The sequence below is a fragment of the Chiloscyllium plagiosum genome, chromosome 1, assembly GCF_004010195.1.
Source record: "Chiloscyllium plagiosum isolate BGI_BamShark_2017 chromosome 1, ASM401019v2, whole genome shotgun sequence".
Classification (NCBI taxonomy): Eukaryota; Metazoa; Chordata; class Chondrichthyes; order Orectolobiformes; family Hemiscylliidae; genus Chiloscyllium; species Chiloscyllium plagiosum.
This window is the reverse complement of record NC_057710.1, coordinates 102,642,586-102,664,849: the sequence shown is the minus strand read 5'-3', so window position 1 is coordinate 102,664,849 and position 22,264 is coordinate 102,642,586.

The following is a 22,264-nucleotide window of genomic DNA, read 5'->3' as shown; positions in this document are numbered from 1 at the left end:
AGTTTGTCCAGCAGGCTAAGATAAAAGGTAGGGAGGAGGGACTTGGGGGAGGGGCGTCGGAAATGTGATAGGTGGAAAGAGGTCAAGGTGAGGGTGATAGGTCAGACTGGGGTGGGGGCGGAGAGGTCGGGAAGAAGATTGCAGGTTAGGAAGGCGGGTGCTCTCCTGTTCCCTGGATGCTGCCTGACCTGCTGCGCTTTTCCAGCAACACATTTCCAGCTCTGATCTCCAGCATCTGCAGACCTCACTTTCTCCTCATTTATTTGTTTACCAAGTAAGACATATGTTTGGCTGACTGTAATCTAAGCAATATCCTGATGAAGATTTTATTCTCTGGCCTCTAAAATTCAAAGAAAACAATGATAAAGCAGGTGAGTCAAAATACAAGGGAGAAGGAGTTCTGCTTGTGCTCAGGCTCTCTACAACTTACTTAGAGATGAGAGAAAAGAAACAACAGCAATAAAACCTTGCATTTACATGGTGCTTTTAATCTAAAAATCATTTCAAAATGCTATTTAAATGTAAGTTATTTATGTCACAGATGAGAAAATGTCCTTTGGCAGATGATCTGAGTCACTGGATTGAATTTTCTCATGATCAATTGAAGTGTTTTGGCGAATGAGATTTTTGCCTCCTGTCTGCTACAGCTTGCAACAACTTTTCTCATACAAGTTTCTGTTCTTCACCCCATTAATTATACAGTGGCTCTTTGCTGCCCTTCTTGTGGAATAGCGTGAAGGAGAGGCAACAATGCTTATCGCTGCTAGGACCTTCAGGTGACATGCTGCTGGTAAAAGCCCAGCTGCAAACTATTACAGATGCTGCAAGTCAGAAACTGTCCCTCAATCCAGGCTGGTCAATTAACATACAATGGACATGGTCTAGAAATTAAAGCTTCCTCCCTGCCTAATAGACAGGGACCTAGAGATACTGATGGTTTGGGTGTTGAACAAAAAGGCAGTCCTGTTACCCACTGACTACCAAAGAAGGATGCTCCACCAGATACTGCCAGCCTGCAGCCTCAGCCCTTGCGTGGCTCAGGTCAGTGCTGTTTCCTGCTTACAAGGATAACACAGCAGAGCTAGAAGGTTACTGACCTCTGTACCATGAAGGGGAGTGTTACCTCTGTACCATGACGTGGAGCATCTCTCTGCTACCTCACCTTCACCGGGTTACCACTACTCTCTCTAACACTGTCACTACATATATGTTTCACCAAGACTCGCTATTACATGCATCATTGTCTACTGAACAGATTTCACACAATTCATCCTCCCAAATTACTAATTACTATGTGCCTTCTGTTTTTCTCGTCATTCACTGAAGCATTCACTATTGCACCTGCTTGTGCATCATCACTAACTGCTCTTCCATCATACTCAGTCCCTCCCTTTGTCCTAACATTGGAAAGTTTGGCATGCAACCAGCCAAAAGACCCAAACCAGTAAGTGTGATGATATGGAGTGGGGATGTTGTTCAGTGAATCAGGCTCCTCAACCTGAGGAGAAACATTTCAAGGTGGCTGTCGAGGAGCACAACTGATCATGAGGGGACCTCAATGGCTATCCAACACATAGAGCTTTATAGGTCAGTGCAGTGCTGCTCTCTCAATGCCATCAATGCTAATACATTATCATCGGATTGTACTCTTCCTACACAACTAATTGTCACACTCTCTTATGTAGGCACCAGCAGAAGCTAGTGAGGGTCTGCCTGGGAGATTTCAGGATAACATCCATATCCTTGGAAGAAACCACACACTCCTCAAGGAATGCAGACAGCAAGAGCCTCTGCCAACTCAGAGACTTTCATGTCTGAGGGGATTCTATCTAGATTAGACTCAGGAGCACATCTGATGAAAATATCACTGAAGACAAAATTGCTGGAGATCACAGTGGGTCAGGCAGCATCTATGGAGAGAGAGCAAGCTAATGTTTCGGGTTTAGCTGACTTCATCAGAGGTGACGTGAAGTGTAGAGAAGGCAGCATTGGGGTGCAGCATTGCTATGGGGTGGGGGAGGGTGGTGTACTGTGGGAGCAATGTAGATTAAGTAATCGGAATATCACTGACTTGTTCCTGTGGCTTGCTTAGGAAGAAATGTCCAGGTCACTGGTGCATGAGGGCAGTCAGAGATCACATACACGCTCAGCCATTAATGTCATATTGAAAATGTACAAACAGTGCAGAAACAGCAGGTAGATTTGAGAGAAGCATATGGATAGCTGGATTGAACAACAGGAGAATCCATCAACATTATCAGTACCATACTGGCTCTGGCTTGCCTGTTTCCATGAGGTTAGTGACTCAGGTCTAACACATACAGTGTCTGCTGGGAATGCATATAGCCTCTGCACTCCTTCACTGCAGACATAGGCACTCAGCAGCTGAGAGACAAGGTAAAAACAATGACTGCAGATGCTGGAAACCTTCTTCTGGATCAGTGGTGCTGGAAGAGCACAGCAATTCAGGCAGCATGTCCTCGGATGCTGCCTGAATTGCTGTGCTCTTCCAGCACCACTGATCCAGAAGCGGAGAGACAACACGGAACCTTGGCTTCACTCCAGCTTTTCATCTTTAGGCCAGCAGACACTCACAGGACTTCCCAGGAACTCACTTTCAGGACCCTTCAGTCATCCCCTCCCTGCCCCTGATCTAACAGCCTGCAGCTGTTAACACGGAGGAGAGTGTTCCTGTATTTGGACAAGAGGCTCTCAGCACCATGGGCCTTCTATACCGAGATGCCCATGTGGATAAATCCTGAGTCTTCCAGGCCAAAATGACCAGCAGGTTTTTGTTACCCATTCAAAGGGCATGGATATCATTGTCTAGGCTTTCATTTATTGTTCATTCTTCATTGCCCTGTATAGAGGCTTACAAAATTATGAGGGGCATGGATAGGATAAATACGCAAAGTCGTTTCCCTGGGATTGGGGAGTCCAGAACTAGAGGGCATAGGTTTAGGGTGAGAGGGGAAAGATATAAAAGGGACCTAAGGGGCAACTTTTTCACACAGAGGGTGGTACATGTATGGAATGAGCTGCCAGAGGAAGTGGTGGAGGCTGGTACATTTGCAACATTTAAGAGGCATTTGGATGGGTATATGAACAGGAAGGGTTAGGAGGGATATGGGCCGGGTGCTGGCAGGTGGGACTAGATTGGTTTGGGATATCTGGTCAGCATGGACGGGTTGGATCGAAGCGAATGTTTCCATGCTGCACATCTCTCTGACTCTATGACTCTATGACTCTATGACTGTCTTCTTGAACCTCTGCAGTATTTGGTGTGTAGTTGCACACGTTGTGTTATTAGGAAGGGAGTTCTACAACTTGCACATAGCGACAGTGAAGGAACTGTGATGTTGTTACCAGGCAGAATCGGATGTTGCTGTGTGAGGATTTTACAGCTTACAGCACCCTCAGGCACCTGCTGCACTTCTCCAAATGGATGGTCGAAGATGTGGGTTCTAAAAGTGCTGATGGAGAATCCTCAGGGAGTTATTGCAATGCATCTTGTAAATGGTACTGACTGCTGTCAATGTACATCAGCAGTGAAAGGAATGAGTGTTAAGTGTGATGGATGTGTTGCCAATCAAGCGGGCCGCTTTGTTCTGGATAGATTTAACCTTCTTGAGCATTTTTGAACTCAACTTATCAAGAGACGTGGGGAATATTCCGTCACCCTCCTGACTTGTGCCTTGTCCTGGGTGGATAGGCTTTGCCAGACTCAATGAGAGTTCTTCACCAGAGAATTCTGAGCCTCTGATTTGCCTTAGAGCTGCAGTCTTTATATGGGCTGTCCAGTTTGGTTTTTGGTCAATGGTAACCCCTAGGGTGTTGCTGCAGAGTAGGATCCCTCCAACCTAGGCACAGAGATTAGGACTGCACTTGGACTTAAAAAGAGAGAAGGAATAAAAAATAAACTTACTAAGGGCACATGGGTTGTACAGGGGACACATTATTCTGAATAACCTTGCAGTTTGTAAATAAATCTACTCTTAAAATGTCTGCTCTAGTGTCTTCTCTTCCTGGTGGTCCTGGTTAAGTTATACCCATGTGAGAGATGAGCAGCCTCTTCAGTGATGGGTACACAGAATGAGTGATGATTCCACAGATGTCTGAAAGCAAGTATTTGTTCGATGTATCAGCTTTTCAAGGGACTGTCCTTCCATTAAAGATTGTAAGCTGTATATTGGTCAGCTCACATGTTTCTTCTCCCACACCTCACTGTAATATGCTGAGAGCAGCTGTAGCATATGCTGCCTCTTGCAAGTTCAACACTGTCTTACAGAAAGTTCCAGCATTTAGGAGTCCATGTGGATTCCGAAAGATTGAAGGCTAACTGATAATAGAAGAACATTTGTCAAAAAGACATTTTTCAAGATTCCTGTTAATTTACTGGCTATCCTGAAAGATTGAATAGAATCGAACAGAAATAGAATATATACATCTATTTTACATAAAAATACAGTGAAATGTGTTATAAGTTGCCCTACGGTGATGTTTATATTAATGGCAGATGTCATACCTAATCAAAAAAATGATATCACGGCAAAACACTCAGATATAGTCTATTAGCTACTTAACCTTTATGCCATATGATATTCAAACATTGTCTCACTGTCTTGAGACTTTTGCACTAAGAATTGGTAGATCATGTAATGTGTAGATACTTGGACAAGAGATCACCTGAAGATATCAAGCATGCAATCCAATAGACAATAATCACATTTATTCAGCAACAAAGCTGTGTGGACCAATTGGAAAAGAGCATGGAGGCCAGGGAACATTGGTCATTGTGGTGAAGACACAGTTCGATGATATTTGAGACAAGCAATCAGAGATATACAGCAGCCAGGTATCCACTCTGGCATATAGGTCAGGAATTGGCATTGTCTATTTTTCTGAGAAAGAGAGGAGAATTAGAAGTGATGTAGAAAAGAGGTAATGAATTTGGCCATTTAATGAGATGTGTATGCAAAGAAATAAGGAAGACATAACTCAGTAGTGAGATTCTAAAGTTAGTGTTTATTGTAAGTATGTTTGTTGTTCTCTCCCCCAGATAGTTGTGGAGCTTAGGTCACTGGAAGGAGTTAAAGAGAACATAGACACTTGAAATATTGAGGAGTTGGCATAAAAGAGGAGTTGAGGCTGAAACAGATTAATCAGGATCTTACAGCAGAATGGGGCAGGCTGAATGGACCACTCCTAATCCTATTTGTAATGTTCTTATTCACTGACCCCACAGAAGGTCATGGGATCAGCAGAACCCATATCATGAACAGCAAGGTGACATCTGCATCCTCAACACTCACCTTCTACTAACATCAGAAAATCCTTGACCAGATTGTCATGGAGGGAGTGAAGAAGGAGAAGTAGATCTCTCACCCTGAGAGCTCAGTCATCTCAATTTTAATCCCGATTCCAATCTAAGCATTAAATTAATCCTGTTTCTTCAGAATCAAATCTACTCTCTTCATTGGACCTTTTCTCCTTATGCATATCTACATGTGTTCATCTGAAGTAAGGTTAACCATCTTACTCATGTCAAGTCCTATGGCAGGACAAAGCTGAACCAGATGTCGGAAGAACTCAAAGTTAGGAAGTTCCACCCAAGATGAGCCCCTGAAATAACTCCCTGCATTCTTTGGGTTTTTTAAAAGAATGTTCGGGGGAAGAGGGTATTGCTGGCTGGGCCAGCGTTTATTGCTCAATCTTAATCAGTTTTTGACCAGCTGCAGCTGGTGTGCTGTAGGTAGACCTGTAGTACCATTAGGGAGGGTTTTGACTCAGTGATACTGAAGCAAGTTTGGCTTGGAGGGAAACTCGAAAGTGATGGTGTGCCCACAGTAGTGGCCATGGGTTTAGAAGCTGCTATCTAATCAGCTTTGGTGAATTTCTGCTGTGCATTTTATCAATGATACACACTGCTGCTACTGAGTGACAATGGTGGAGGTAGTGAGATTTTGTGGATGTGGTGCCAATCAAGTGGGCTGCTTTGTCCTGGATCGTGTCTTGAGTGTAAGTCACAGACAGCAGGTTTCATGAGGCTGACTATAAATGCTGGAATTAATCAGGCTGGCACAATAGAGTGAGTGACATTGAATTACTGCTGGAATTAGTTTTAACACTGTGAATGTTTTGAGAAAATTCAGGTCTAATGTAAAATTATAAACACATAATTCATTTTTTTTTAGTCCATCCAAGTTGGCATCAGTTTCAGCTTATGTAGTTGAAGTGAATGATGATTCATTAGTAGAGTTGACTTCCAACAGATGGATAGGATTTAGTAATAAAGTACCCTCAGGTCTCCAGAATGTGACTATCATTGTTAACCTGCAGAATGTAATATTATTGAAATGACATGCAACCAGGTAAAGATATTCAGAATTTTTGCAGTTAGTCTTAACTCTAGGCAATGCAGTTGGAGCTGTTGATTGTAGTGATGTGTTGATGAGAACCCTGGCGTATCTATTGTCTTTATTTTAATTTGGTTTGAATATGAAATAGCAGAGTTAGTTTTCCGACAATGATTATTCCAGTGTAGTCTTTGAGTGTTGGAGTAATTAAAAGAAAATATTTTGACCTGCTCAATTCATTTGTATAAGTACTTTGTTTAATTTCTGCTGACTGTTAATTTGTGACATCTCTTGACATGCAAATGTAGATTAACACTATAAACCTATCCAAAAGTAATTGCATTTCCAATCACCATAAGATGTTGGAGCAGAATTAGGTCACTCAGTTCATCAAGTCTGCTGTGTGTTCAATGAAATCAAGCCTGAACTCTAATAATCTAAAATCAATCATAAAGGCTGTACATTTCAGTTTGTTTGGAGTTTCTAACACCACCTTCGTCCCTTTACATTTGAAAGTCTGGAGGCATCATGGTAACTTCTGACCTTAATCAATTTGAATATATTATCATTTCATTTCTAGTTGATTAAATTCTGCAACTGATTAATAAATGCGAAACCTATAATCGTACAAAAGCAAAATACATATCAATATGTGCTGTTGATGCCATTTCCAAAAATTAACATTTATAAAGGTATTTTCACTTATAAGCATTAGACAATGTGCAGGAAGTGAGAGAGAAGTTAAGTGTCATGGGTGCCAGTGGGGTCAAAGAGGAGCTTTTAGGGAAGATCTCAGAAATTTTTAAAAGGTGTGATGTTTATGCTATTGCACAAAAAAGGTATAATTTACTTTAAATAACTAGTTAGGTATTTCTGACAAAATAGAAGGAGGTTATTCAGCCTGCTGTTCCCATCTCAGTTCTCTGCAAGAACAACACTTACATGTCATCAGTTTGAAATCCAAAGTCTCAAATGCTATTTGTAAATATGAATCACACACCTTTCATCAAAACTTGGAATTTAATAGCATTGTGATCATTATTTCCCAGTGGATTTCATAGAATGGCATTGCTAACTGAATCTGCTTCATCGAGATCTAAGTTTTTTTTCCCTATTTTATCTCTCCAAGAAACTAAATATTCTACAAGCTCATCTTAAGGAACATTTATATTAACACAAATATTTCAATTTGTAAGAAGATTAATGTTTCCTATAATTATTTCATTGCTTTTGAATGCTCTGTCCACACATCTTACAGTGTGTGTGTGTGTGTGTGTAAACAATTATACCCATCAGAGTTTTCTGACTCTTAGTATTCCTAATATCTGTTCATCATAATTGTACTTGGTGTTGTTCTGAGAATCCTATGTCAGCATCTAATATATGGTTACATCTCCTCCTTTGCCATTCTGTCTGCCTTTCTAAAAACTTAAGAAGACAACAGCAGCAGTGTTAGTCATTTTCTGACAAACTTAATAGATACTAGCTCTATTTGGATGAATTCCTTCTCAAATCTGCTCTCTTTCCTCAGAGTTACCCATTTTAGTAAAATGTCTCGGCTCTCTGTGGTGGAATGTCCAACTCTCTGAGTTCTTCCAGCAACTCAACTTGTTTGGGCATCTCCCAAAACAAATGCAGCCTCTTCTAAGCTTGCAGCAGGATGTTAAGATTAATCATATTTACAGTTGAACATTCTTACTGCTCCTCCTACCATTCACCAAGAGGTCTGGTGTTTTCCTATAGAAAGAAAATGGACTCAGAAAGTGTGAATAGTGATAATTAGCTGACTTTGTGTAGTCAAAGGCAATAGTCCTTCCAGATATTCAACATCAGTCTGTTCAGATGCTGTAACAACGTAACCCATCTTTCTTGGTGAATCAGAATTAGGTCCTTTAATTTGAAACAAGTTACATACAATTCTATCTGGTTCAAAACAAAATCAATATTAATGATTTTGTCAATCTCTTTTAACCTTAATTTTGGAACAAATATGTAGCTATTGATGATGGGCAGTCAACATTCCCAATGTAACTAACTATCTAAGGTTGAATAGAGATTTATTACTTTAAGATTTATATATTGATTTTAATGATATTTGGTTGTATACACCATTAAGGCAATCTAATAAAAGATTTCATGTAAACATAAGGTAAGAACAGCTCATAAGACTAACTGTAGTCCCTGTTCTTTACCATTAACTGTTTACATAATTTACCTGAACTATTGGAAAATGTTTATGGCAGGATGTCCCTGATCAAACAGAGAGTCCTTTTCAGAAACTACCGAACTATAGCTTTCACTTTACATTCTTTTAATTGTATATTTTAAAAGCTTAACTTATTATCACATGCTGCAGATAAACATTTGGGACCGAAGTTTTGGCAGAGAAGAGGAACAGTTGTGTTAGATAGAATCACACAATGTGATGCAGCTGGTAGGAGGGATTGATCATTTTGAGGAAGGGTAATGGTATCACTAATGATCAATTATCTTTTAAGTATATTTTTCAAATTTCATTTCTGTTGATCTCTCTCACTCAAAACTATGAGCATTTGGACTTTAATGGGGTAGGAAAGGTTGAGATGATTGACCACAAGTTCTGTTAAGTAAAAGTGGAGAGTTAAACCGTTGTGCTTCTTGTGACATCATGAAACATGTTTCTGTATTGAATCCAGAATCTGAGCTCACCTGGTTAGTATTAATCCTGTTAGCCTTGGAAATTGTCCATGGGTAGCAAGGGTTGAGTTTCCCCCTCGGTCCCCTGACTGCCTCTACTAGAATGCAAGGGGGCATCAGAAAATCAGTGAGGCAGTGCCCCCCACCTGCATTCTTCAGAAAAAAAGGAATGAAATTTCTGCAACTCCATGTTTAGAGATTTTCAAGGGTACAGTTTAGAAACATAACAGAAATTGAGCAAATCATATGAGTGGGATTCCCAGGTTTTCAGTTGATTGGGAGAGAAGCGCACTCTTCAAAAACTAACGAGGGCTGGGAGATATGATAGTGCGAATGTTACTTTACCATCATGGAGACTTTCCCTCAGTATTACTGGCCACCTGCTTATTTCACAATGAAATCAATTGTTGTTTGTTTCAATTAGCTTATCCTTCATTTTTGACAGTTTTCATCTTTGGTCGTATCTTGCCTATGCTACCAGATTGGCAATATGACTGCTTGGCCTGGACAGGATTCTGTATGGACAGGATTATATGCATGGACAGATATATTCTCATAGATACTGTAATGAAAAAAGCTGAAAATCTGTGAGTGTTCCAAAGGACTCTCGCTATATGTTCAAACATGGCTAAAAAGGTTAGATCCTGAATCTAATTGTTGTCATTCTGAACTTTTCTAATTTTCCGTTTGATAGTGAGATCAATGTTTGCAAGGTTGTGCCATTGGATGCGTGGTATTATGGGCCATCATTATATTCCTATGTGTGCTTTGAGGTAGTGTACTTGGTCAGATCCAAAATATTGCACATACCTAAAAGAACTTGGAGCCCAGAGAATAGCATCATTATCTTTGGACCAATTGCATACAAAACATCTGGCCTCCTAGGTAGGCCAAAATTCTATGGACGAGCACTAATTACAAACAATTTGAGGATTCTCCTTCTAACACTGGAAAGTTTACTGGAGTCAGTAGTGGGAATGTACTCTAATCCATTTATTTTATGTAGCAGAAGTTACTCATCTCCTCAATATGTTATGATGCGAAGATGCCAGTGTTGGACACCATTTTATAATCCAACAGGTTTACAAGCTTTTGAAGCACTGCCCCTTCAACTGACAAATGGACAGCACTTGGAAAGCTTGTGATTTCAAATATACCTGTTGGACTGTAACTTGGTGTCATGTGACTTCTGATCTTATCACTTTGTTGTGAAGCTGTACAAAATTGCTTCAGAAATAGCATAACCATATTGTACTCAATTGTGAGTGAAACTTTGCAGAAATTATAATGGACAATTGGGAGAATCTTTTCAGAAATGCAATCTCTGGGCAATGAGAGAAAATGAATAGAATCTTGGCAGTCTTGAACAAATTCTTCCTGAAACAGCTAGATCCATCGGAGATTAGTGGATATAGCAACAATCTGAAACTAATGGTGCCTTGTTTATGTTATCTATTTCTGCAAGTAAACTAAACACATGCTTACATCTGTGTTAATCAGCCATTGAAAATATTAGGTAGCAGATTCAGAGGCATGATTTCCGGAATCAATTACTTAGCCAGCACCTTGCTTGAGCCAGTGAACACCTCTTCCTTTAAGCAAAGTTAGCTCTAACTGTAATTGTTCACAAACTAAATAAATCTTTGTGCTTGAAAAGTTGGACCATTGCCTTCCGCCATTAGAGTAGATTAGATTTCCTACGGTATGGAAACAGGTCCTTTGGCCCAACAAGTCCACACCAACCCTCTGAAGCGTAATCCACCCAGACCCATTCACCTGCCCTATATTTACCACTGACTAATGCATCTAACACTATGGGCAATTTAGCATGGCCAATTCACCTAACGTGCACATCCTTTGGACTGAAGGAGGAAACCGGAACACCTGGAGGAAACCCACGCAGATACGGGGAGAATGTGCAAACTCCACACAGCCAGTTGGCCAAGGTGGGAATCAAACCCGTGTCCCTGGCGCTGTGAGAGCAGTGTTAACCATTGACCATCATGCCACCCATTTGATTTGATTTGATTTATTATCATGTGTATTTATTACAAATACAGTGAAAATATTCAGTGTTGCCACTCTCTGGTGTCATCTTAAAACATAAGAACACTGAATATAAAGCCAGAAAAGTAAAACAATAAAGTTCCTCTTCTAAGTATTATCTCAATAAAGGTACGTGGTCTTTGGAACAGCTTCTCACTCAGCCATCGGCCTGGATCCGGGCTTCTCCAGCTGATGTCCTGAGTCTCTGCTGCTATTCAGACTGCACTGTTGCTGCCATATGCCCAGATCAATTGCAGACAACCCCACTATTCTCTTTTCTAGCTGATAGTGCTTCTTTTTGTGACACTTTCTTAATTTCTCTTACAAATTTAACATCAAAAGAATTCTCTCCGGATGTAGCCATGCTCAACACAAAGAACTGTGCATGCTGCTGAAGGGTGACTGGACTTGAAAGATTAACTCTGTTTACTTCCTATGGATGCTGCCAGACCTGCTGCACTTCTCCAGCACTCACTGCCTTTGTACCCATGATTAAGATGTGTCAGAAAAATGTACTATATCATCCCCTATTGTCTGTTAAAACTTGAAACAAGCACATGAAGAACCATAAACCTGTAAAGTTGCAGTCACGCCAGAAGAAATCATGCAGCAAATAACCCGGAAGAAAAAAATGTTGACATATTTGCAAGTCAGACATGATCAGCAGAGAAAAGCAGAGTTAAAATTTTAGGTCAAGATGACCTTTCATCACAAATGTTGTACGACTTGTTGAGCATTTTATGAGCATGTTTTTTTAAAAAAATTACCAGATGTCCAACAGTTGTAGTATTTTATTTAAAAAAAATACATGTACATAGTTGATGATCCATTTAAATATGAAGGATTCTTCTGGCTGCTTCACATCATATTATGCTATATTAATTTGAGAAAGGATACAGGTTTGAACACAAAACTCTGAAATGGCAGTACTGGCATCAATTCAACACTGCAAACTGATTGATGTATGATCTGCCTGTTCTCTGTATTTCCAACAGAGATGAAATGTGTGTGAACTAACCCCTTTATCAAAATAGCATACTGCAAAATTTGTGCTAAACTCAGCAAATGCAGTGTGGACTCTATTGTAATTGTACATGATAGCATAGACTGCAAAAAAAAACAACTTCTGCTTCACAATGCAAGAGGACACCAATTCCATTCGCAAGCAACCTTTAGTAACATGAGAATATCAGAACAGATGTGAGTCTTATTGCCCTTAAACATGTTCTATCATTCAATGAAATTGGGGTGACTCTACAATGTAATTCTGTAAATCCACTTTTAACTCAAATCCATTAATGCTTTGGTTAGCACAAATCTATAAACCTCAGATTTAAAAGGAACAATTAACCAAACAAAAACTGTCATTTGCTAAAGAGAGTTCCAAACTTCGATCATCCATTAAATGCCAAAATATTTCTGAAATTCAACACCAAAAGATCTGAAACTAACTATTAAGTTCTGCACCCGCGGCCTAGACTTACTATCTTGTGCAATTGCTTTCTATGTACACTACCATCAACATAATAAAAGATCAGATTGACTAATCTTTCAGATTCCAGGGAACAGATCCTTAGTTTTTGCAATTTCACCTCACAATTATTTTAAATCTTTTATGAGATGTGGGTATTGTTGGCTAAGCAAAACTCTGAATATTTAGTCAGTTAACAGTCAGTTTGCTACTTATCTAGTCAGCAATGTGTTAATATTACAGTAGTTTAAATAATCTAAATATGCAACTCACACTGTATACCTAAGTCTATGGTTTCATGTTAATGAACAGAGAGTAATTATGTAAAATACTTACATTTTCAAATTTGGATTGTTTTGGTAGAGATGCAGGTAGAACATAGAACATAGAACATTACAGAGCAGTACAGGCCCTTTGGCCCTCGATGTTGCACTGACCTGTCATACCATTGTGAAGCCCATTTAACCTATACTATTCCATGTACATCCATATGCTTGTCCAATGATGACTTAAATGTACTTAAAGTTGGCGAGTCTACTACCATTGCAGGCAAAGCATTCCATACCCTTACTACTCTCTGAGTAAAGAAACTACCTCTGACATCTGTCCAATATCTATCACCCCTCAATTTAAAGCTATGTACCCTCATGCTCGCTGTCACCATTCTTGGAAAAAGGCTCTCCCTGTCCACCCTATCTAACCCTGTGATTATCTTTTATGTCTCTATTAAGTCACCTCTCAACCTTCTTCTCTCCAAAGAAAACAGTCTCAAGTCCATCAGCCTTTCCTAATAAGACCTTCCCTCCATACCAGGCAACATTCTAGTAAGTCTGCTCTGCACCCTTTCCAAAGCTTCCACATCCTTATTATAATGCGGTGACCAGAACTGTATACAATACTCCAAGTGCGGCCACACCAGAGCTTTGTACAGCTGTAGCATAGCCTCATGGTTCTGGAACTCGATCCTTTTTAGATTAGATTAGATTAGATTAGATTACTTACAGTATGGAAACAGGCCTTCGGCCCAAGAAGTCCACACCGACCCTCCGAAGAGCAACCCAACCATACCCATTCCCCTATCACTACGGGCAACTTACCATGGCCAATTCACCTAACCTGCACATTTTTGGACTGTGGGAGGAAATCGGAGCACCCGGAAGAAACCCACACAGGCACGGGGAGAATGTGCAAACTCCAAACAGACAGTTGCCTCAGGCGGGAATTGAACCCGCATCTCTGGCGCTGTGAGGCATCTATTAATAAAAGCTAAAACACTGTATGCCTTCTTAACAACCCGGGTCAACCTGGGTGGCAACTTTCAAGGATAGAGATGTGTGAAAAATGAAAAAAAAAACTTCAGATACTGTAAATCCAATTTGTGTGATGTAAGTTTTGTTTAATATTTGAAAAAAGACATTTTGGAAAAAAGGCCTGAATCCAATATGCCTCAGAAAACATGCCACTGTAGATGTCTGTAATGTTAATGACAAAATGTTTGTACAATTGAGGTTGTGATAGATAGAGTAAATGAATTGAATGCAATTGGCTTTGTTTTCAGTTCAGACCAGAAACACTGAATTGAGTTCAGAAGCAAGTGTCAACTTTTCATCTAATAGGAGTATTTTCAGTTCAATTCAAGGAAATAAGTTACCTCAAAAGAAACATCCAGTTTGTGCAGCTTCAAGGCCAGGAAGCATTGGATGGAAATCTGCTCGTTATTGAAATTGAGCAAGTTTAGGTTCTGAGGTTTGTGAAGAACTCATATAAGAAAATTCAGAAAAGGATCCTAAAATTGACTCCAGAGACTTTGAGAAAGAACCTGGCTAGAATTAGGTAAGTAGAAACCTAAAGAGTTAAGATAATGGTACAATTCATCTGGATTGAGTGTCTACAATGGATGATGTTGCAAAGCTTTGTTTTAATAAATCAAAGAACTGCAGATACTAGAAATTTAAAACAAAAACAGAAATTTCAGGACAGACACAACAGGTCTGGAAGACAACTGTGGAGAGAAAACAGAATTAATGTTTTGAATCCAGCAGCTCTCACAGTGTGGTTTTCTGCGCTTTAGGAAGTCAAAATGCAGCTTGTATGACTGCTTTACACAACACCTATGTTTTCTCTGTAAAAATGACCCCAAGCTTCCAATTATAGAGTCACAGAATCATAGAGATGTACAGCACGGAAACAGATCCTTCAGTCCAACTCATCTATGCCAACTAGATATCCGAAATAAATCTAGTCCCATTTGCCAGCATTTGGTCCATATCCCTCTAAACCCTTCCTGTTCATATACCCATCCAGGTGCCTTTTAAATGTTGTAGTTGTACCAGCCTCCACCACTTCCTCTGGCAGCTCATTCCATACACGCACCACTCTCTGCGTGAAAACGTTGCCCCTTTTAAATTTTTCTCCTCTCACCTTAAACCTATGACCTCTAGTTTTGGACTCTTACACCACAGGGAAAAAGTTTTGCCTATTTATGCTATCCATGCCCTTCATGATTTTATAAACCCTATAAGGTCACCCCTCAGCCTTCAATATTCCAGGGGAAATAGCCCAAGCCTATTCAGCCTCTCCTTATAGCTCAAACACTTCAATGCTGGCAACATTCTTGTAAACCTTTAATGAACCCTTTCAAGTTTTGCACCATCCTTCCGAAAGCGGAGAGGGTAGAAATGCACACAGTATTCCAAAAGTGGCCTAACCAATGCTTCAACATGACCTCCCAACTTATATACTCAGTGCACTGACAAATAAATGGTGTGGAGGTACCGGTGTTGGACTGGGGTGGACAAAGTTAAAAAAATCACACAACGCAATGTCCAACAGGTTTATTTGAAAATCTAAACATTCGGAGCACTGCTCCTACATCAGGTCGCTGGGGGGACAGGATCATAAGACACAAGTTTTATAGTAAAAGATCAAAGTGTCATACAACTGATGCAATGTATTGAACAAACCTAGATTGCTGTTAAGTCTTTAATCACTTAGAATGAGGTTGCAGGCTTCAATTCATGAATATGTAGATGTCAGAAATACTTTCAAGTCACATTCTCGCGATCAGTAAAAGTTGTATTAAAAAAAGTTGACATCTCAGCGCAGACAATGCATTAAAGTTGTGAGGTTAGAGTCTGTCTGTATTCCAAACTTGAGTCAGAGCAGTTCTATTTCCAAAGTAGGAATTTATAAAATGTCACATGGACTGACTGCCTGGAGATTGTATGCTTTTTGAACAAAATAGAAGGTATCTGCAAATACGAATCTGCTAATGCAAATTCACGCCAGAGACTTATATGTGCGTGTGTCCAAAATACAACAACTTACTTTGATTTAAATTAAACTCCATCTGCCACTCCTCGGCCCATTGGCCCATCTGATGAAGATCCTGTTGTACTCTTAGGTAATCCTCTTCACTGTTCACTACACCACCCATTTTGGTGTCATTTGCAAACTTACTAGCCGTAACTCCTATGTTTACATTCAAATCATTTATAGAAATGACAAAAAGCAGTGGACCCATAACTGATCCTTGTGGCACACCACTGGTCACAGGTCTCCAGTCTGAAAAGCAACCCCCCACCACCCACGCTCAGTCTTCTACCTTTAGCCAGTTCTGTATCTAAATGGCTAGATCTCCCGTATTCCATGAGATCTAACCTTGCTAACCAGTCTTCCATGAAGAACCTCATTGAATGCCTTACTGAAGTCCATATAGATCACATCCACAGCTCTGCCCTCATCAATCCTCTTCGTTACTTCTTCACAAAAACTCAATCAAGTTCGTGAGGCATGCTTTCCCATGTACAAAGTCATTTGATTAGATTAGATTACATTACAGTGTGGAAACAGGCCCTTCGGCCCAACAAGTCCACACCGACCCGCCGAAGCGAAACCCACCCATACCTCTACATTTACCCCTTACCTAACACTATGGGCAATTTGGTATGGCCAATTCACCTGGCCTTGCACATCTTTGGACTGTGGGAGGAAACCGGAGCACCCGGAGGAAACCCACGCTGACACGGGGAGAAAGTGCAAACTCCACACAGTCAGTCGCCTGAGGCGGGAATTGAACCCGGGTCTCTGGCGCTGTGAGGCAGCAGTGCTAACCACTCTGCCACCGTGCCGCCCACATGTTGACTATCTCTAATCAGTCCTTGCCTTTTGATATACATGTAAATCCTGTCCCTCAGGATTGCCTCCAACAACTTGCCCGCCACTGATGTCAGGCTCACTGGTCTATAGTTTTGCAGCTTTTCCTTAGAATAGAGCTTTCTTGAATAGAGTTACTATTTTAGCCAAACCCCACCTTTATGCATTTTAAGATGATCAGCACCTCCTCTTTGTAATATGGACATTTTTCAAGATATCCTTATTATTTTTCCATGTTCTCTCTCTTCTATCTCCTGCTCCACAGTCTATCATTGTGTTCCCTATCCAAAATGTCTGTCTTGGGCCTACTGCAGTGCTCCAGTGAGACTCGACGTAAGTTGAAGGAACAGCACCTCCTTTTCCACTTGGAGATACTGGTATGGTCAGGATTTAGCTATTTTAGAGACTGAACACCTCCTTCCACTTCTTTTATCCACCTCCACACTCAGCGCAACCAACTTATTTACACCCACTCAGAGTTCCCATTATCTTGGTTTTCTTATTTCCTCACTTACTATCTATAATCCCTTTATTCCTCTCTCTCTCTCTATGTATGTCTCTGTGTATGTCTCCCTCTCTCTCTCTCCCTCTCTTGTTCTCTGTCTTCAGGCTTTACCTTCACATATCAGTTCACTCCTTTGCCCCCACTTGTCATCAAGATAAATATCACTTTTTCACAGATGTTCTCAGTTCTGAAGAAGGGTCACTGGACTCGAAGCATTAGCTCTGTTTCCTCTCCACAAATGTTACCAGACCTGATGAGTTTCTCAAGAAATTTCTGCTTTGTTAAAAAGAGCTTTGATTGATTTGATTGATAGGCTGAAGTTAGAAAAAAGGTACCATTTGGTCATGTGGTTTCAACTGAGCTCGTGACACTTCCCCAATTATTATCATTCTGCTATTTTGAGTGCTTGGCTAAGTTTCAAAAACTATTTTTTCAGCAGTGAATTTTGAGGTCAGAATTTGATTTGACTAGGCCAGATCACTCAAAACATACAGAGGGTCCAACTTGGGAAGTGGCAAAACTCGACCTGCTCTTGGGAAATAGGGCAGGACAGGTGACGGAGGTGATGGAGGTGACAGTGGGGGAGCACTTTGGGACTAATGACCACAGTTCTATTAATTTTGAAATAGTTATGGAGAGGGTCAAAACTGGTCCACTGGTTCAAGTTCTAAATTGGGTCAAGACAAATTTTGATGGAATTAGACAGGAGCTTGCAGGGATTGATTGGAGTAGTTTGTTTGGAGGCAAAGGGACCTCTAGCAAGTGGGAGGCCTTTACAAAAGGGAGATAGCGAGAGTTCAAGCTCTATATGATCCTGTGAGGGTGAAGGGCAAGATTAGCAAGAATACAGAATCCTGGATGACAAGAGATATTGAGGCTTTGACCAGAAAAAAAGAAGGAAGCATGGCTCAGGTCCAGGCATCTGGGAATTCCTGGAGATATACAGGGAATACTGGAGTTTACTTAAGAAGGAAATCAGGAGGGCGAAAAAGGGGCAAGAGATAGCCTTAGCTGAGAAGATTAGGGTGCATCCAAAGTGGTACTTTCAGTATATTAAAGGAAAAAGAATAACTAGAGAGAGACTAGGACCCCTCAGAAATTGCAGCAGGACCTTAATCAGTTGAGGAATTTGCCAAGAAATGGCAAACGGAGTTTAATATAAATAAGTGTGAGGTCTTGCATTTGGAAAGACAAATCAAGGTAGGAGTTTCATGTCGAATGATATGGCCTTAAAGAGTGTTGTGTAACAGAGGGACCTTGGAATTCAGGTGCACGGTTCTCTGAAAGTGGAGTCACAGGTAGACAGGGCAGTGAAGAAGGCCTTTGGTACACTGGCCTTCATCAGTCACGGCAATGAGTATTGGGAAGTTATGTTGCAGTTGTACAGGACATTGGTGAGGCAGCAATTGGATTTTGTAGTATTGAGCTGCCAGTCGAAGTGGTTGAGGCGGGTACATTAACAATATTTAAAAGGCATTTGGACAAATACAGGGATAGTCAGCGATTTGAAGGATATGGGCTAAGTGCAGGGAAAAGGGGTAAGTGTGGATGGATGTTTTGGTCTGCATGGACCAGTTTGGGCCAAAGGACCTGTTTCCATGCTTCAGGACTCTGTGACCGTATGACTGTATGAATTGTAGATTTACTTTTCGCTATGAACTATGTATAAATATAAGACATAAATTGGATTATGAGAAGTTTTTTTTAATTGCAGATAGTTCCTTAGGACTGTCCATTTGTTATGGACTAGGCCAGATCACTCAAAACATTCTTAAGCAGGCAGCCCAGACCATTACTTTGCAATTTGTTTCAGTAAGTGAGAATTGCCCAGAGTAAGTTAGCTAGGTTGACTACTACGTTTTAAAACAGACAAAAATTTATTCACAAAATTACACAATGAAGCACAAAGAACAGAATAAAGAACCCCTACAGAACTCAGTCTATCTAAGCTAGACTTAATTATGCTGTTCTGAATATACACAACAGTCCCAGTAAGTAAACCCCCTTTTAAAAAAGTAAAAATGGAACAAATGCTTAAAGTTGAAGTTAAAAGGGCAGAAGGAGAGAAGGTTTTTGCAACCTGTTTCCACACAGCTGAACTCCCAACTAGTTCTGGACTGAACTGCTCAGCAAGACAGCTGACCACTCCCCTTTCATTATACAGGTCACTGCTAAAACATGATCACTTCGGCCTGAAGTCTCATCTGTTGACATATAAATAAAAAGGCCTCTCAATACCCTTTAATCTCTGCACCAAACTAGTCATCTCAGAGCCAGGAGCTGTTTACCATCTCTCTGAAAGAAGCCAAGGGCACATTATCCTTGAGAAAATGGATGGCTTTTTCAAAAAAAAAGGACCAGCTTTGAGACATAGTTGGGTTACAAGAAGCATGGCTATTGAGGTGAAATAAAGAGCAAGAGGAGATAGTGGGACAAGAAGAAGACATAAGTTAGCATTGAGTTGACAGAGTGCGAAGGATTAGCTTTGAATATTGAGGTCCCATGAGTAGTTATGTCTAGAGGCCTTGTTTCTACGACAGGCCTTGTGCCCCATTGGCCATTCACACTCCACCTTTAGAGCAATAGACAGTGCTCTCAGACAGAAAATCAGACATTTCTCTTCAGAGAAGGGTTCACCCCAGTAGCCAAATGTCAGTTCTTATTCATTTGAAATACTATTGAGTTAAAGATTTGAATTCTTCATGACTTGTTTTCCTTTTGTCTCATTAAATACATGCAGGGTCTGGAGTTATTTTTCAACTTCTTGTTCACTGACATGACTAACATCAGTTTGCTAAATTATTCAATGTAAGGCACACAGGAGTATCAGTGAGAGAGCAGTCTGAACCTGAATTAGCTCTTCATACATGATGCTGGAGTGTACTCATTTTATCTCTGTTCTTGACTAGAACTATTAGGTGTAGCAGTGTGAGTGCTCCATGGTTCTTTGTCTAGTTTTGTAATTTGTTATTCATCCATGCTGAAATCTGAGACTCTGCACTCCATCTATATTAGTGTTCTGTTAGATTTTATCTGGATTCAAGGGATATTGAGTTCAGGCTTCTTCTCACCTACTCACCTGCACTTTGTTGTGCACCATTAACAATTGCAGGTCTGACTTACTATCAGCTTCTTAGATTTGCAAATCATTATCTTTCACTTGAAAACAAAAAGGGGTGTAGATCACAGCGGGTCAGGCAGCATCCATGGAGATTTTGACTATACTGCTTTATTGAATTACATTGGGAAGACTCCAACTGTCAAAATCAGAGATAGGATTTCTTAAATCTCTTAATCCAAATACAGTCATAGAGTCATAAACGAGGGAAACAGACCTTTTGGTCCAACTCATTCACGCTGACCAGATATTCCAATCTGACCAAGTCTCATTTGCTAGCACTTGGCCCATATCCCTCTGAACCCTTGCTATTCATCTACCTATCCTGATGTGTTTAAATGTTGTAATTGTTACAGCCTCCAGACCTTCCTCTGGCAGCTTGTTCCAAACCTCTGTGAGAAAAAAGCTACCCTTCAGGAGCTTTGTAAATCTTCCCCCTTTCACCTTTAACATTTGCCCTCCAGTTTCAGAACCCCCCAGCTAGGAAAATCACTTTGCCTATTTACCCTTTCCATGCCCTTCATGATTTTATAAACGTCTTTAAGGTCATCCTTCAGCATCTGATGCTCCAGGAGAAAAAGCCCCAGCCTATTCAGCCTCTCCCTATAGCTCAAAATCTCTAGTCTCAGCAACATCTTTGTAAATCTTTCCGGCACCCTCTCAAGTTTAACAACATCCTTCCTATAGAACAGCAACCAGAACCATACACAATATTCTAAAAGTGGCCTTACCAATGTCCTGTTCAGCCACAACATGACATCTCAACTCTTATACTCAATGTTCTTGACCAATGAAGACAAGAGTGCCAAACATCTTCTTCACCACCTTGTCTGCCTGTGACTCTACTTTCAATGAACTATGCACCTGTACCCCTAGGTTTCTTTATTTGGTAACAATTGTGAGGATCCTAAAATTAACTGTATGAGTGTTGCCCTGGTTTGCCTTACCAAAATGTAACTCCTCACATTTATTTAAAACAAACTCCATCTGCCACTCCTTGGCCCATTAGCCTATCTGATCAAGGTCCTGTTGAATTCTGAGATAATCTTCTGCACTGTCCACTATGTTTTAGTGTTATTTGCAAACTTATTAACCACACCTCCTATATTCACATCCAAATCATTTATATAAATGACCGAAAGAAGTAGACCCTGCACCAATTCTTATGGCACAATACTGGTCATAAGTCTCCAATCTGAAAAGCAACCCTCTACCACCACCCTCTGTCTCCTACCTTTAAGTCTATTTTGTGTCCAATTGGCTAGCTCCGTCTGGATCCCATGTGATCTAACCTTACTAACCAGTCTATCATGCAAAACCTTGTTGAACACCTTGCTGAAGTCCATGTAGACAACGTCTCCCACTCTGTCTACATTATTCTTTTTTGTCACTTCTTCAAAAAAGTCAGTCATGTTAACACACTGAATTTTTGCAAGTACAAAACATTCTGCTGCTTTGTACATAAACTGACCTAATATTCCAATATTTCTGATTTTACATTAATCATTTTGTACATCCTCAATTTCTTCCCTTACTGATGTCTCTTGCCTTTGGTGAGTCATGACAGGTTATAGACTATAATTTATAGACCAGTTAGTCTGACCTCAGTGGTGGGAAAGATGCTGGAGTCTATTATAAAGGATGAAATTACGACACATCTGGATAGTAGTAACAGGATAGGTCAGAGTCAGCATGGATTTATGAAGGGGAAATCATGCTTGACTAACCTTCTGGAATCTTTTGAGGATGTAACTCTGAAGATGGACAAGGGAGATCCAGTGGATGTAGTGTACCTGGACTTTCAGAAAGCTTTTGATAAAGTCCCACATAGGAGGTTAGTAAGCAAAATTAGGGCGCATGGTATTGAGGGCAAAGTACTAACTTGGATTGAAAGTTGGTTGGCTGACAGGAAACAAAGAGTAGTGATAAACAGCTCC